Below are 16,919 nucleotides of genomic sequence, written 5' to 3' on the forward strand. Positions count from 1 at the left end.
TTTTGGAGCAATGTGAGTAGCGTATTCAGTTATTACCAAAGGAAGTGTACCATGATCTAGTATATAAATGTGCCTGAGTAAACTGAGTTCCTTTACAGCAAAACTTCAAGATACACATTTGCAAGATAACTTAATTAAATACTGGGAATATGCAGTAAGCTGGGTTTTTATTTTTGACTTTCAAACTATCATGTTTCGCCACACTTCTGTTGACAACAGTCTGATTTAAAGAATGTCAGCAGGGACTTTTTGCAGTCTTAGACTGATGATGGTACAGCAGCAAAAATCTCTTTCTTCCTGACACTTGTTTGAGTGGAATTTACACTGGTAGAAGCCAAGTCTATTCTAGAGTTTTGCGCTAGTATAGCTTAGGAAGATCTTAAATGCAAAGCCAGAGGCTTTTGATGTCTTAGCGATGAGAATCTCTCACCTTAAACCTTAGAGCTGTGTGCAGGAAGCGTGGACTACACGTGTGCTGTCTGATGTTGGCCTTCATAGTATTCAGTACAGGGATGTTTTGCTCATCAACAACTGAGTTTACTTAGCCATAAGTCCAGCAGTGACCTTGTCTATAGAAACCAAAGACAGTTTCAGAGTCTATCAGTCATCCAGCACAGGGTGATAGCTTGTTAAAATCCGTTGCAATATTTCTCATGACAGGTGTAATGGTAGACCAAGTATTGATTGAAATGTTGTTCTCTGCATTACTTTTTCAATTTCCAAGGCATGTTTATTTCTGTTGTTCTGTATGCAGTTACATGGTAACTGTTGAGTCCTGGCCTGGCCCACTGATTGAGCACCTGGGGAAAAGATCCAGTCAACCCTGGGAGCACAGGAGAAGGCAATTCAGTGATGTGACCGGAAGGAGTGGAGCACAGCTGCCCCTCTCTTAGACCTCATTTAAGGGCTGACTGCCACAATGGAAGGATCTGTGGTTGGAGATTCCTCCCTTGAGGAGTTCTTCCTGTGAGCTGAGATCTTCAGAGACCGGTGAGCGCTTTTCCTTTTCTAATACCGTTCTATTCATGCTGGTTCCTTTGCTGTTATATTCCAGTGCTGCCCTTCCACTGTGTTAATCTTTCTGATTGTAAAAGTAGTGGGCCAGGATTTTTAAACAGGGTATTGGCCTGTCTTCCTTAACATGCTCTAATCCAAAGAGGGAGGTTTTGTCTTTTTGTACTTTGGCATTGTTGCATACCTTCATGTCCTGTCCTCTCTGGCTGGTTGTATCATTTGTCAAGCCAATTACTGTAAGGCTGACAAAACATCTGTAGTGGGTATCAAGTAAAGTGTTTTACAGACTTTAAGAAAAGGCTTTCTTTGTTGTGTGCATGCAGAAACTGAAATGGAAATATCACAGCTTATAAGTAGCGATATTCCTCTTTTGTCTATTTTTCTCGGTAAATGGAGAAATGACGCTGCAGGAGTAATGAAAGAAGTCCTAAGTCTCAATGCTTTGTTTGTTTCCCACCAGTCTATACTCAGTTGTTTCAGAGACCGTGCCCAATCAGCTCTCGTTTTCTGCTGCTGCTTGAGCAGTAGGTTTGTTTTTTTTTTTTTTTATTTCTTCAGTCTGGCAGAATATAGAAGGTAAAGCAAGTGGTTGTTCCAGTGCAACCACAGATGCTGTCAATAGGTAACCACATTGTATGTTAAGTATTTCTGGTGTTGACAGAACAGGAATCCTCTCTGAAATAACAATTTGCAGTAAAACACCTGCAGGGGAACTGTTAGGCTGTGGCTTTGAACTGGTGATTGAGCACCTGATGAAGGGCTGTGGCTGCCCAGGGAATGCAGGTGAAGTGCTTGCAGCTGTGCTCCCTATGTAGCCAGAAGGGCTGAACATAAGGTGGAGGCACCTTGGGCTCCTGTAAGGGTCAGCCATGGAAGGGAGCTTCCAGAGGAGGAGTGCTGCATAGCCAGAGATCCCCAGCACCAGTTGGGTGAGTATTGCTGAGAACCTGTTAGAAGCAAAACTGCTACTTTGTGAACAGAACAGCATCCCACCTCCAATGGAATGAATGAAAGATGATGGGCTTTTTGCTTTCTGTGGTTCTCTAGATATGGGTAAGTTGTGCTGAGCCTTTTTTTGTGTTTGTGTGTAGTACCTTTCCTCCCTCCTGCATTAGAAATACCTTTCCTCCCTTGCCTGCGTTAGAAATAGTGCAGCCAGCAGGAGCAGGGAGGTGATCATCCCCTGTACTGAGCACTGGTGAGGCCACACCTTGAGTATCGTGTTCAGTTTTGGGCCCCTCGCTACAGGAAAGACATTGAGGCCCTGGAGCGTGTCCAGAGAAGGGCAATGGAACTGGTGAGGGGTCTGGAGCACAAGTCCTATGAGGAGCAGCTGAGGGAGCTGGGATTGTTCAGTCTGGAGAAGAAGAGGCTCAGGGGAGACCTCATTGCACTCTACAACTTCCTGAAGGAAGGTTGTGATGAGGAGGGGTTTGGCCTCTCCTCCCAGGCAATGAACAGGAGCCGGGGAAATGGCTGCAAGCTGTAGCAGAGGAGGTTGAGGTTAGACATGAGGAAAAACTTTTTCTCTCAGAGAGTGGTCAGGCACTGGAATGGCTGCCCAGGGAGGTGGTGGAGTCACTGTCCCTGGCGGTGTTCAAGAGGGATCTGGATGAGGAGCTGCGAGATATGGTTTAGTAGCTTGTGGTAGCAGTGGTAATGTAAAGATGGTTGGACTGGATGATCTTATAGGTTGTTTCCAACCTTGTGATTCTATGATTCTCCTAAGAGGGAGCAGATTGGGTTTACAATAGAAGGAGTACGTTCAATTAACAAAATTACAGCTGTTGGACAGTGCAGCAAAAGCTTTTGGCAGGCTGCAGATAACAGATGCTTCTTTTAGGTGGCCCTGGTAGTTGTAGATAGCTACCAGCTTCCTATAGTAATAGCTACAACTCTGAATGTTGTTTTATATAATGTCTTCACTTATCACAGACCTGTTCTCTCTGGTGAGTTTAAGATAAGATATGAGAGGCGATGGTTTTCTCCCTGCTGTCGGGACAGTTACACACCAGGTTTTGATGGCTGATCCTTTTTCTGATGTGCTCTTAAGCACACACCCTGCAAGCTCTAAGGGGCTGCAGTTCTACCTTCTGCCACGGGATGTCGCTCTCGAGCTGGAAATTTACGGCTCTGAGGTTTCTCGTCCGGGTTTCTGCGCTGTAAGTTGAGCGGCTTTTGTTCGATTCGAAGCTCTGTGAACTGTCACGAGATGCTCAACAGCGCCGTATCACAGCAAAGTGCTGTTAATAACAAACTTGTCTGTGGATGTAACACAAATGCAGTGGGCACAAGTGAGGTATGTGTATTTGCCAGCTTTAATCCAGTTCTTGGCTACTGCTGCTCTTCACAGCTCCAGAGCCTCAGTTAGGCAGGCAGTGCAGAACTCACGGTTCTTTCAGTTTATATCAGGTTCCTGATGTGGTTCTGTGTTGTGACTCTCCTTGCTTGCTTGGCAGCACGTGGCCTGAACTTGGCTGGCTGGCAGGCAGGGTCTGAGGTTATTGTGAAGGCATCTTTGAGACCTCGGAGGAGGAAGAAAGGTGGATGATTCCACCTGCTGGAATTGTACTGCAGTCTGACTCTCAGAGACAAAATCTGATCTCTCCGTTTCTTTTGGATGAATAAATTGTGGAGAAAGCAATCATCCTGAGGGTTGATGGATTATAGAGAGTCAGTGGCAAGTAATGATAACCACAATTAGTCTTCTCTTGCTGCCTTCTTCCTATAAGCTCTTCAAAGAGCTTATAATAAATACTCCTTCCTGTTTGTTTGTTTTTTTTTCTGTAAGCAATGTAAAAATTACAGGTTACAGGGAAAGAGCTACTGCTTTGCTTAAACGTATAAAAAGAAACGGTGGAAAAGGCAGGATTAACATTTTGTATTGTACCTTTTTATGTTAGCTAAAAGTGAGAAATGGTGTGGAAGGCATTTTCAGACAGTGTATAGTTGGATACTGACATTATTGCTGTGGGAAATAATGAAGCTGGTGAGCTCCAGAAGGTCTTAGAAATAATTCATGTATCTCAAGGGGAGTCTGAGTTGTATTCAATGATATCTGATCAGTAGGCAAGTGATCTGCTTTCCAGAGTTTCCTGGTTCTGGTCATTTGAGTGACCTAGATCAGGTCTGAACCTTGGTAGCAGTGCCATGGTGCTTGTTTGGGAGCTGCTGCTGCACCAAGTTGTTCATGCCGTGTACTTCTAGAGATAAAGAGTAGGAGTGTTATGTTTCTAGCAGGGCTCTAGAGAGACTGATGGAGACTTCAGGGAGCTTAGGGTACAGATTCATCTGTCATTTCTTAATCCCTGTCAGTATATTCTATGAAGGATTTAAAAGTGTTTAGCAGTGAGGCTTTCTCTGGCAGTACTCTTCAGGCCTTATTTGGTGGTTTGTTTATGTGGCTGTTTTGGGTGGTGCTGAGTGGTGACTTGTTTCTGTACTGTTTCATAGCAGAAGAACAGCTGCTTTGCTGTTCTGCGGTCCTTCATCTTTGCAGGAACACTCTGAAGTCTGTTGCTGTGGATTTTTTGACAATGGAAACTTCAGATCCTGCCTTTGGGTTTTGGTGTGCGCTTGTGCCTAATCTTTTCTACACTGGTGCATTAGTTTTTTTCCAGCAGCCTCCAGGGACGGGTCTATTTTGAAGTGTTTGATTTATAGCAAGATTCACATAACATCCTTGGGCTAGTAAGAGAGCTTCTTTGTGGCCAGGACAACAGTATGTGTTTAGAGCTTCAAAATGTTCCATTGCAAGGAGAGATGAAAGGCTGACCAGTACCTTGTGGCTTTGAAATAGGGATTTCCCAACTTTGACATGATAGGAGCAAATGCTGGAGGTTGCAGAATAATCAATCTATAGCATCTTCAGTGCAAGCACCACGGTATTTTTTTGGTCTGCACGCAGACTTGAGCCCTAGAGAAAAAGCTGTATCTTTTTCTTTAGCAATATGTTACTTCTGGACTAATATCCCATATTCAGGCTCTCACAGGCTGAGGATTGTACTCTTGTGGGACTTAAAGAATTATCAGGCACATGGGGGGGGGGGGGGGGGAAGAGAAGGCAAACTAATAACTTGCTCCATTGAGGATCCCTACTCCTCTAAACCTGAGCTTGTAATCTCAATTGCTTGAAATGACTTTATTAACTCCAGTTACATGTTTCTGATGTTACCAGAATGTCTTCATGCTGCAGAGGTTTTGGGGTTTTTCTTGCTGCTTTTCATCTGTCTGATTAATTTCAACACAGACCCTCTTTAAGTGGCTCTGATTGCAGGAAATTGCTGTGGCAAGTGACATGTGTCACAACAGTATAGTGATTAAAGCCCCCATGTGTAATTTACTGACTGATTGAGCTAATTGCACTGAGAAAATGGCAAGCATGCAGAGCGGAGCTGGCACTCCTTATTGTTCAGGATTTTAAGTATTGTGAATTAAGAGTCCAAATAAATGATAGCTGAACTGGAATTTGTCAGTTCTCATCCTTCAAAGCTTGCAACAAATACGCAGTGTGTAATGCTGGGAGGCAGGGTTGGCTTCCTCCTGTTTAAAAGCTACACTAAAAACAAACTGAAGCAGAGAAATTTCAAAAAGTTTTGCTGTTGAGAAGATAAAGCTATCATCTGGAGTACAGTCTTTGTTGAAGTGTCTGTGAACTCCTGCTCTTTTTAGTCCATTTTCTGTTTCTGCAGACGTGTGTGTATATATATACCATCACTCCAGAATGATAATCATCTTCTATTAACACTGTGTGGCTTTGTTGTATCTCTTACTTCCCCACAATTAGAATTGATTTGGAGTAGAATTTCCTGGTTTCATGAGTCTCAGCCTCTTCTTGCTTTCAAGGTGTCCTTAGAGCAGGAGTGAGTTCTGTGTCAGAACCTGTGTTGGGCAAATCTGACTGTTAGAATGGCTTATGGTATTTGATGGATGTTGACTGTGACCTAGTTGGGGGGAAGGGGGGAGTCAGAGTCAGTTATAAAAACTTGTAAGAGGAAATGATTATCTGTACGCACTTGTAGTGGAAGTGCAAGTCATGTCCTGGAGCAGTGATGGAGAACCTGGTGGGAAGGCAGGGCCAACGCAGAGAAGCTCAGGTGCATGCAATGTACTGAGTGATGGAAGGGCAGGAGCCAGGATGCACCTCTTCCCAGCCCTCATTTAAGGGTTGGCAGTACGGGTGAGGGGATCTTGCTGGAGATCCCTGTGTACCTGTGGCCTTCTGAGGGTAAGCAGCTTTTTCCCTTGTCCATGGCTGCTGCCCTTGTTGTTCAAGTATTTCCTGCTGGTAACTTCTTTCCAAGTGAAGAGGTGGAAACCTCTTTGAGTAAGAGGTCAGCTTGTTGTAGCAAAAGTGGAATCACGCTATAGAACAGCAGCTTGTTGTTAGGAGTCACAGATGCTCAAACTGCAGACCATTCTGACTGGGGAAACAATGAGATGAAAGGGCAGAGCAGTGGGAATGGGAAAGGGATGTAGAGTTATCTCTGGGTAAGCAGTCAGCAAGAATTGAGCACAAAGAGTGGTGGGGAGGGAAGGGCTGGTTGCTGTTCTGGTTGCTGTGACCTCCTTAACAAAAGGTGATGTTGCATTAGTGGGAGGCTGGGATAGAAGAGGATTTGCAGAGCATGTCCCAGGAGAAGATGAGGCAGGCAGCTGTTTGGTCCTTCTGGTGTCCTTTGTCAGCCTCCTTCTCTTCTGCTTTTTTTGCTGCATGGAAATTCCTCATGCAGTTCCTTATCAATTCCTCACAGCTGGAGCAGAGGGGAGGTGTGGTGCCTTCTCCATTGAAAGAGGTCAGGTTGCCATAGCAGCTGGGCTGATTCTTATCCTGCTGAGTCCCTCCAGAGCTCCCGCATCTCCCAGCCCTGCTCTCTCTGGTAAGCGCAGGTGGGGTAGCTTGAGTGCAGTGCTGCTGCCAGGGCTCCTATACCTTCTCCTTGCTTAGTGTCCCATTTGGGCTTAAAGCTCGGTAGCTTCCTTCTTGTCTATGGTAGTCTCAGTGAACATATGTAAGGGCCTTCAGTTTTATAATTGCAGTGGCAGATAAATATCTTCGTATTGTTTTGCATTCAAAACAATGGAACTTTTCATGGAATTTTGCTGGAACATGTGTATAAAGATTTTCCCATGGCACGTGTTCCTAATTGGTCTGAGCTCCTTCGCTCTGAATGCGTCATAGCATTTCTAAAATAAGATGGCATTGTTTGCTTCATTTTTTTTCCTTGATTGTGATTGAATTATAACTTGCATAAGATAATGGGGCTCAAGCAGTTCTCAAAAGGGGATATGACGTTTTGCAGTAGACTGGTAGCTGTCAAATGAGCCAGCTAGTGACCGTTACAGATCTGCCTAGCAATTGAATGGGATACAAGTGACTCTTTCACTCCACAGACCCAGTCATTAGCTATTGTGCTTGAGTGGAAATCTTCACTTATACAGCAGGTGCTCCTGGTCTGTCTCTGTGGCTGCAGCTGTCTCCCTTGTTGTTATTCATTCCTTCCTTGTCTCGCGTCCATCCTCAGACCAGCCTGTGCATACTGAGTCTGCAGAGTTGCCACTGCCCTTCCCCATCCAACTGCAAGATTTATGTCAGTGATGTCTTGAGTCTGTCTCAGGGATGCAACAAGTACTTCTGTAGTTCAGAAACTTGCTAGTAGTTATTGTGGTGGAGAATCTATAGAAATATGAGCAAAACCATTTTTGTGTTCCTGTTTCATTTTATTTTGGAATAACAGATCTAACTAGTGCAGTTTCTTAGACTTGAAAAGTTGATGGATCTGGGTAGCTTAGCTACAGGTGAGTAGCAATGGTGCACAGCTGTAGCAGTGTGTTAGGTGTTGGGAATTGGTAAGCTGGAAGGATCTCATTGCGCCAGAGGAGATTTAGATTAGACATAAGGGAAAACTTCAGAGAGTGATCAGGCACTGGAATGGCCTGCCCAGGGAGGTGGTGGAGTTGCTGTCCCTGGCAGTGTTCAAGAGGTGTCTGGATGAGCAGCTACGAGATCTGGTTTAGTAGCTTGTGGTAGAGGGAGGACGGTTGGACAAGATGATCTTGTAGGTCCTTTCCAACCTTGTGATTCTATGATTCTATCCCAGAGTCAGTGGATCTGTGGGGAGAGGTCTTCCCAGAGAGTGACACAAAGGTCTGTGGGTAGAAGTGGTGAAAGTGCACCAGGAACTTCATGCAGTGAGCCAGGCTGCGTGTGTTTCTGAGTGTAACTTCCCTCATACCAGCTCAGTGGAATGACATGGTTCTTAAATCTGGCATCTGCTTTCCTACAATGAACTGGAAGTGCCCTCTGCTGCCTAGGAAGTAAGTGTAAGAGCACTGAAAATAAAAAGGGTAAAAGGGTGGAGAGAACAGAAGATCATCACTTTGAACTGGGCTGCAAAGGAAGCAGCCAGTGTAAATTTCAGGCCTGCAGATCGGAGGCTGCAAAGCAAGGAGCATTTAAAAAAAAAAAAAAAACAAACCAAAAAAAACACCCTACAGCTCTTGTTCTTTGAAAATAAATGACCCCAGCAGTTCAATTCTCTCCTGCTGAACTGGAGGCTTCTGGGACTTGCTGTGAGTCTCACATTGACGTCAGCAAGTGCAAATGTAGATCTCAGCTGGCTCTGATAAATGGTGCTGCTAATTGAATTAGAGAGCACTCCAAGCCACCAGCTAATTATGCTCCTCAGGAAGCTGCTTTGTCCAGGTCCATTTAATTCTATATTGGCTGAGTGCTCCAATTCTGGCACAGGAAAGGGGAAATATGTTACAGCTCCCTGCTGAAGAGCACATATTTTCCAGCTTTTTAGACTGAGCTGTCTGCCCACTTGAAACACTTGTGTTCTCACCCTTGGGTTTTCTATCATATGTATTCTTAGTGAAAGAGTAACGATTCGGTCACTTTGTGCTAGAATATCATTACCCTGGTCTGATAGGTGGCAGTCTTATTCCCTTTAGTGGTGATTTACTTATTTTATGAAATGGTTTCCCTGCTTTAGTTTATAAGTAGCTAAATCACTTCTTAGGTGCACATGTTGGAAATATCCGAATAATTTTATCAGGATGGTATCTCTGATAAAGCAGATTTTATTCGCAATTGCAGTGGCAGGCCTTATGCAAGCAGGAGAGCATGCAGAAAACAGTGTTACATCTTTTATGCCCTATTACTCGGTGCTTATCTCTTTCTCCTCTGGTTCCTCATTGGCTGAGTACTTCAGGTTCAGAATCTTCCGATGCTCAACTAAACATATGGATACTGGCTAAATTTTAAATGTGGGTTTTGTGATGAGTTTGTGAGCAGTTTTCAACATCATGTTTGGTTTGAGCCTAGCCCAGTGGTCAAGGCGCAACAGTGGCAATCTAGAGACTTGGGTTTTCAGCTTGATTTTTGGGGCAAGTCACTTTCCACATCTGACGTTGCTTCTCTGCTTAGCAGGTGCAGTCCTTGTCTGCATGTCGCAGCACGTTGGACCATGTGTTTCTGAATTTGTATCAGTGCTGCTGCAGATGTGAGAAACTGAAGGGTCAAAGCAAGAGAGATAGTTAACGGGATCCTTGATTTCTTATCCTGTTGTTTTAGGACAGGGAATGGATGCCAGGAGCAGACTCTCATACTTGTTTTTCATGGTGCTGTTTGTTTCAGCAAGTCTGCTGCTGTGATGCACTGACACAGATAGAACCCATTGGCACTCATGGAGTCACTGCAGATGGACTCAGATCCTTCTCAACTCACAGTTTCTCAGGAATATGCTCTGGGGACAGGCAGGAGCTTTCCAGCAGCTTTATGCAGTGCCATCTGAATCACACAATAAACAAGTCCAAACCCTATTATTAGGCTTTGGAAGCTGCTGCCTTAGAGACAGGTTTGCTTATAAATATCCATTATTTTCTCTCTGGCTCTTCACTGGGGAAGTTGGCAAGAAAAAGATCTCTGCTTTTCCAGAGTCTGCCTGTCCCTGCTGTTGTTGCTTCTTTCTACCTGAGCTCATCGTCCTTCCTGTTCCAACCTCCCAAGTTCTGGCTTTGCTAACAAACATCTGCTCCAGTGTCAGCAGGGTGGCAGGTGCCAGCTACTTTGGAAGGGGACAGCACTGCACAGGCAATGAGTGACTGGGCTGAGCCCTTCCCACAGTCACTGTAGTGTACTGGTATGTAAACCAGCTGCTTTGGTGGCTGCAGCAGGAATATTGGCTCTTGTTCCATGCTCAGCTTTAACACTCTTCAGCGCTGAGGAAGCCCCCGAAGCAGGGATGGCCTGTCTTGGCTGGGTAGGGACAGACCTAGGACTTGCCCAAAGTCGGTGGAAATGCCCACTTCAGCTAACTCTGCAGCAGTGCAGTGTACTGTCCAGGCTGTCTCACAGCATGAATATATCTGGTTTAATAGGACTGCTGTTTTATTGAAGGCTGTGAGCAGTCCTCATCCCAATGAAGAAGCGCTTTCTCCTCACATGAAACCTGTACCCAGCACAGATCTCTTTAGGAAGAGCACCCTGTACTGCAGCTCTTTCTGCTTCTTTCAGTTGTCTGGTGTGAGTACGTGTAGCAGCCGGGTGCATTATCTTCCCTTGCAAAGATAGTCTCATGTTAGCCATTGCTGCAAGACTTTGATTCAGCTTTCTGTCAGAACTGAGAGCCCCCCTTCCTATCTGTGCTCAAGAAAGTGCTCTGCTGTACAGAGAAGCCCCAGAGCTGCTCAGACTGTGCCCTATGTTGTTCTCTGTATGTACGGCTTGGTGTAAAACAGCCATGACATGCCTTGGAGGCTTGGAGGAAGGGCAAAAGAGGTATTCTTAAAGCAATTAAGGAAATAGCAAGCTCTGCTCCAGTTAGAGCTGTGGGAGTGCTGGTGTAGGACCTAAACTCTGAAAAGCATTTCTTGCTGCTGTGCAGCCCTGCATTGCCTCTTTTTTCTCCAGCAGGGCCTGGCAGAACAGATGATGCATGCCCAGCCAGGCAGCAGAGACTGCTGCAGCACAGTGCTTGGTGGGATATCATGCTTTTCACCCCACAGCTTTGCAAACTGCTGCATCCCTGGAGGAGGGAGGAGGTGGGGGGGGGGGGGGGAAGTTGTGCTGTGTATTTTAGATTGGGCACCTGTACATCTGTGTGCTGGAGCCCATGTCCCACAGACCTTTCCTTGCAGAGAGCTCCTCCTCAAATGTGTGCTCAGAGAACATGAAGGCTTTTCTCTGACACAGGGTCTAAATGCAGAAGGTAATGGGCAGTGTCTTGAAGGAGATGAGCTGCTAAGTTCGTTCAGCCAGCAGCACTAGGTAGATGTTGAGGGATGTGTGCAATTCTCAGCCTAAGCAGGATGGCAAATATGCACAGACCAATAGCTTCTGAGTGGAATGAGTGATGTAGGGCTGTAAATATGTGCCTCAGGCTGGCTGGTGAATACTAAGGAGTGGCGGAAGTGAAAGAAGCAGACCTCCAGTACTGCTTCACAGAAATATTCTCTGAGACATTTCCTTGCAGAGTTTGTTAAGCCCAGCATGCTTGCTGACTTGTGCGGTCACCTCTGTGCCAGATCCACCTCCAGCAACAAGGAGGATGAGTTGGATTTTTCCTATCAACCAGTCAATATTTGTTCTTCTATGCAAGCTGTTAAAATGCTGTTGCTCTCTTGTTTTGGTATTTGTTTCTACTGCCTTGCTGGAGCATTGCCCCAAAGTCTCCCACGTCAGCAGATCTTGTTTGTGCAGTAATGACAAGTGAGTGTTCATGGAAGAAAAGGTTGTGGGAGCCTTCCAATGGTTGCCAGGCCATGTTTTCACTTTCTGTTGTGTATGGAGCATTTTTCAGCCCATCTGTTTCAAGAAAGGCTGGAGTTTGGGAAGAGGAAGCCACAGGATCATTTATTTATTCAGTCCCATGGTGAAGACTTGGTTCCACTAAAATTCTTGAAAAAACTCCCATTGAATCTAATGGAGTTTATTGACATCCAATGCTATCAGGATGTGGGTATCCCAGGCCTGTGTTGGCCATTATCGCCACTCCCATTTCCTCTCTGCCTTTCTGTGCTCTATCCCTGCAGCTCGACTCTGCAGTTCTAGCATTCCCCTGCACCTCTGAGGCAGTACCTTGAAATGATGACTGAACCCAGTTATTATTAAGAGTGAGATGGCATCATTCTGCTGAAAATGTTGAGTCAGCCTGTGCCAGGGCAGCAGGACAACTGTCTGCTCTGTCCTTCAGTGCTAGTCATGCTGGATGTGAAGGCCTCTTGCTGAGTTCCATTCAGCCAAGGCACGATTTTTTTTTGAAAGTATTTCCACTTTATACTGTGGGAAATTAAACTGGCAGTCCTCTTCCACCTTCTTGTAAGAATTCAAGCATAGTTTTCCTGTAGTCTTAGTATTATGATGTATTTGCTGCATGAAAGAGCCTGTGGCATTGGAAGGATCTACAATCTTGTAGCCAAAGTGCTAATCACAATTTGAAATAGTGATGGAGCACCTGGTGGGAAGGCAGGACAGTCCAGGGCAGCTCAAGTGCATGCAGTGTACTGAGTGATGGAAGGGCTGAAGCCAGGATCCACCCCTTCCTAGCCCTCATTTATGGGTTGGCAGTAGTGGTGAGGGGATCTTGCTGGAGATCCCTGCCTTCCTGAGGCCTTCCAAAGGTAAGTGACACTTCTTCCTTTGTTACTGCATCTATGGCTACTGCATTTGGACTTATCGTCACTTGCTGTAGCCAAAGGCTTTGCCACCCTGCCATTATTGCTACACTTTTCATCACATTATAGTGTTACAAGGCTGGAAAGTGGTTTAGTGAGAGGAAGTCTGAATTTCTCTAAGGGAAAACCATGGATTCTTTTCAGGTACTACTTATACCCTTGCAGGGAAGGGAGGAGATTAACACTCATCCAGCCCCAAAGCCATATTGTCATAGCTTTGTCTTTCAGTAATGCAGTTGGGAATATCTTTCCTGAAACCTGTTAGAATATTAAGACCCCAGTTAGACTAAATTTTAAGAAATGCATGATGAACATTTGCAGCAGCTGTGGGACAAAGTGAACTAGCCATTGTTCTTGCAGCTGGGTACACAGTTCTTACACAACTACTGTTACTGTGACATATTGCAGTGAGCTGGTATACTACAGCACTGAAGACAATTTCACAAGCTAAAAAAAAAATCAGCCTCCAGTGGTTGTTTCCTTCCAGCCTCACAGGCAGTGTGGGGCAGATCCATTTCATTGCAGGAGCTGGAGGATCCAGCTCCTGCATGTGTAAAGGGTAAGGCAGTAACTGAAGAAATGCTTAGGCACATTTTCCTTAAAGGCAGGCTTCTGGGTGGTTACGTTGCTTTAACTGACGATAGCTTATAAAGAGTGAGTGGAATTTCTCAAGAGATTTTAGTTTGACCTGGCAGTGTGGATGTGAAAGGTTGTCTTGGAGTTCCTTTGCTCACTGTTTAGGGCACAACCATGGAATCAGGTACTGTGGTAGATGGTTCAGTCAGGCTCTGTGAATTCAAGTAGTTTGTTCTTTTACTTCCAGGTGGAGGGAAGAACTGAGAACCCTGTTGCGCTACTCATTTCACATGTCAGTAAGGTTTGGTTTGTAGTTTGACTTGTGTCTTTGAATCTTGAGGTCTCGTTTCCCATCCTCTTGCTAAAAGAATGGGGAGAACCATATCAAAAGGAGGAAATGCTCTCTTTGCAAGGAAGGGTGAAGTATAATTTGTTTGCTTTTGCCCAGCTCTGTGGTGGTGGCTAGGAAGAAGTTTCAGTTTCCAACACTCTCTCCTTTTGAGAGGTGTTTTCCCGCGTGCTGTCTGGAATGAAATACAGCTCAAATGGGGCCAAACCGTAGTAAAAGGAGCAGGGCCTTGTGTATGTTCTGTGTCTCTGAGTGCTGGTGTGCGCCTGATGAGAGCTCCTGGCATCTGCCTCTGGAGCATGGCCAGCAGTGCACTTTGTGCAAGGTGCAGCATGGGAGACATGCAGATCAGTGGCTGCCAGCCTGGTGCCTTCTGAAGCAGTCATGCTCCCCTAGATACTTACAAATGTGTTACAGATATAAGAAGCAAGTAACTGCCTAATCCAAAGGGGAGAACAGGTCAGGGAGGCGGTATGAGGAGGGTGTATTACTGTCCTGGGGGGAAGCTGAGCCACAAAGGCTGCAGTCTTCAGCAACTGTAGCAACAGAGCTGAGAAAGCAAACATGGGCCTCTGGAGTCCCAGCATGGGGCTTTCTGGCTGAGGCTGTTTGGTTTTCTGCTGAACCCAAGGCCCTGCACTGCAGAAAATGGCAGCACAGAGACTGAATGCTTGCAGGGAGGTGGCTTACTGACCAGGTTGGCTGTAATCAGGGAAGCAGGACTGCAAAGAGTGGGTGCCAGTAGTGAGCAGAGCACCTCAGGAGTCAGATACCACATCCCAGGAGATGCTGAATTTCTGTAGGAGGGAGAAATGTGACATGTGATTGTTTTACTACTATTATGGTAGTAAGTCTTGTTGAGCAAATACTCAGGTTTTGCATTCTCTCAGGGAGGACTCTGGGGAAAATCCCAGCCTGGAAAAGGTGTCTGCAGGTTTTCCACATGCCAGACTTGTGTCAGCGTCCCACCATTGTGTTTGTTTACCTTGGCTTCTTGTGCAAGTACAAGGGAGAGCAACCCTATCTCTGCTGGGATTTCTATGTGCTTTGAAGGACACTTCTATTAAGAAAATTATGTAGGTAAAGGGCAGCTCCTGTGCATAGTATTGTCTGAACAGAAAAGACAGGGGAAAAGAGGAATGAGACCAATTGTGAGCCGTGCCTGACAGGAAACTGTCTCTATCCCACAGTCTGCAGTGTGTGTGAAAGGAGATGCTGACCTGAATTTCTGGACAGAATGGCAAACATTCTTGAACAGCTCCATTTTCAGACTCTGTCCTTCTATAAAGACATAGTGTGACATCCTTGAAAACTGAAATGAGAGCTTTGGCCTGACTTCACAGTGGAGTCAGAACTCTGCTGCTTGAGGGGCCTGAGCTTTTGTTCTGCCTCTAAGAGGGTATGTTTCAGCCACTGTGATCACTTAGCTTAGGTGAAAATTCTTATTAGTAACTAGCTGATTTGTTACCTGGGCAGTAAAACAGGTATGCATTGTTCAGCAAAGAGAGGAAATGAGGCATGTTTGTTAGTGGCTGCCATGTCGTGCAGTTGGCTGTGCTGATGGGCACTGACATTATTCACTGAGCAAATGCTGGGTGAAGGATCTGCTGTTAAAGCAAACATGTCATGGGAATGAATGTTTCCTGCAAACAGTGTTTTAAAATTAAATTAATGATGACTGAGAAATCTAAAACTTTTTTTTTTCTCCTGGGGCAAAGCCAGAAAGGAATTTGCTTTTCAAAGCTGGAAAGTTTGAGCCTTTTAAGCCATACTTCTGGGATGTTGGAGTCTGGAGAGCTTCTCCTTTTGAGTTGCCTGAGTGTTGACTCCTGCAACTCCCCTGCAAGCAGGACAGTGCTTTTAGACTGTTACAGAGAGGAAGCAGAGGTATAGCAAGCCAAGGGCCTGTATGACCACAGAAGCTGGAGTCAATGGCAATTCCCAAGTGAGCCATTCAGTATCGGGTACAGCAGCTTCCAGAAATTCCTGGAAAGTGATGTGCCCACCAGCACATTCTGCTGGGAACTGGCAAGTTCCTCCACCTGGCCTGCAGCACAGGATCACTGCTTCAGAGCCATGTCAACACACAAGTCTCCTTGCCTTCATCTGACATTACCCGTGCCTCTTGATTAAATGGGAGAATTGTGCACCTTCTCCAGGGAAACCCTCAGAAACATGTAACTGCATCTGACTGAAGTGCTGTGTAGCAGTGGGGGCCTGGAAATCTGCTGACCTCACCCACAGACTTGCTTGTTGGGTATTTTGGTGTGAACTTGAGAATACATTTTGTGACTGGTAAATTTTCTGCCAACTACTAATGTTTTATCTTCGTGATCTGGTTTTCCACTTAGATTTTTAAACCCCCTTGGAGTTAGTGTTGAGTTCTTAGATGGTTTCTTTTGTTACAGAGGGGAGTGTTACTTTGTTTTAAAGCAACATTTTTACCTTTCTGAGGCTTTCTGTGTTTACAGGCAGCAAACTGCAAAGTACAGTCTCCTAAATCCCCTCTAACAGGACAGATCCCTTCAAGCAGATGTTTCAGCCCTGCCTGCTGTCAGGCTGTGTCATGGTTTAGCCTGGTTCCATGACAAATATGAACAGTCCACAGAACCTGCAGCATTAACCCCGTAACTTTGCATGCAAATACATGATGTGGAATACTGATGATAAACCATGAAACTATGACAGGCTGAGGCCTACTTTGGAAGCAGTGGAAAGGGCAGTACAGAACACCAAGCACAGCAGCTAGTCCTCAGTGCCTGAGCTGCCTGTTGGCAGATGAAGTTCAGATGCTGCTGGTGTCAGGTGCCTCCCCTCTTAAGAAATGTTTTGGTTGCTTTTCTTTCTGTTTAGATAGGCCTGAATTGGTGCTGGTCCATTAATCCTTCACCTGCTGCATTCGCTCCTGAAAAAAGCACTGTTTTGTGAGAGCTGGAGAACTGTGTTCTGCACTATTGCTGGGTGAATTCCAGCACAACCCAGGTCCCAGAGCGATTGTTGGCTTTGGGAAAGCCTTTGCATAGGAGCAGTGCCTGTGGAAGCAACACCCTGTGCTTGGAAAGACAGCGGTGGCCGCACTGCACACATGGCTCCTGCAGCCCCAGCCTGGGCCTGGTGCTGTGCTTGTGTACCCTCCTTAGAAGCCCTTGCTGTTGGGTATTGTGAAGACCTGCTAAGTCTGTCCTAAGGTGGTTTCTGGAATCCTGCGGTCAGGCAACAATTGCTCCCCTGAAGGTTGAGCAGTGATAGGATGCCCTTGTTCAGGTGTGTGATTTAATTTCAGAAGCCAGGGTTGCTGTGA

Source organism: Phasianus colchicus, chromosome 23 (assembly GCF_987193195.1).
Source record: "Phasianus colchicus chromosome 23, bPhaCol1.hap1.1, whole genome shotgun sequence".
Taxonomy (NCBI): domain Eukaryota; kingdom Metazoa; phylum Chordata; class Aves; order Galliformes; family Phasianidae; genus Phasianus; species Phasianus colchicus.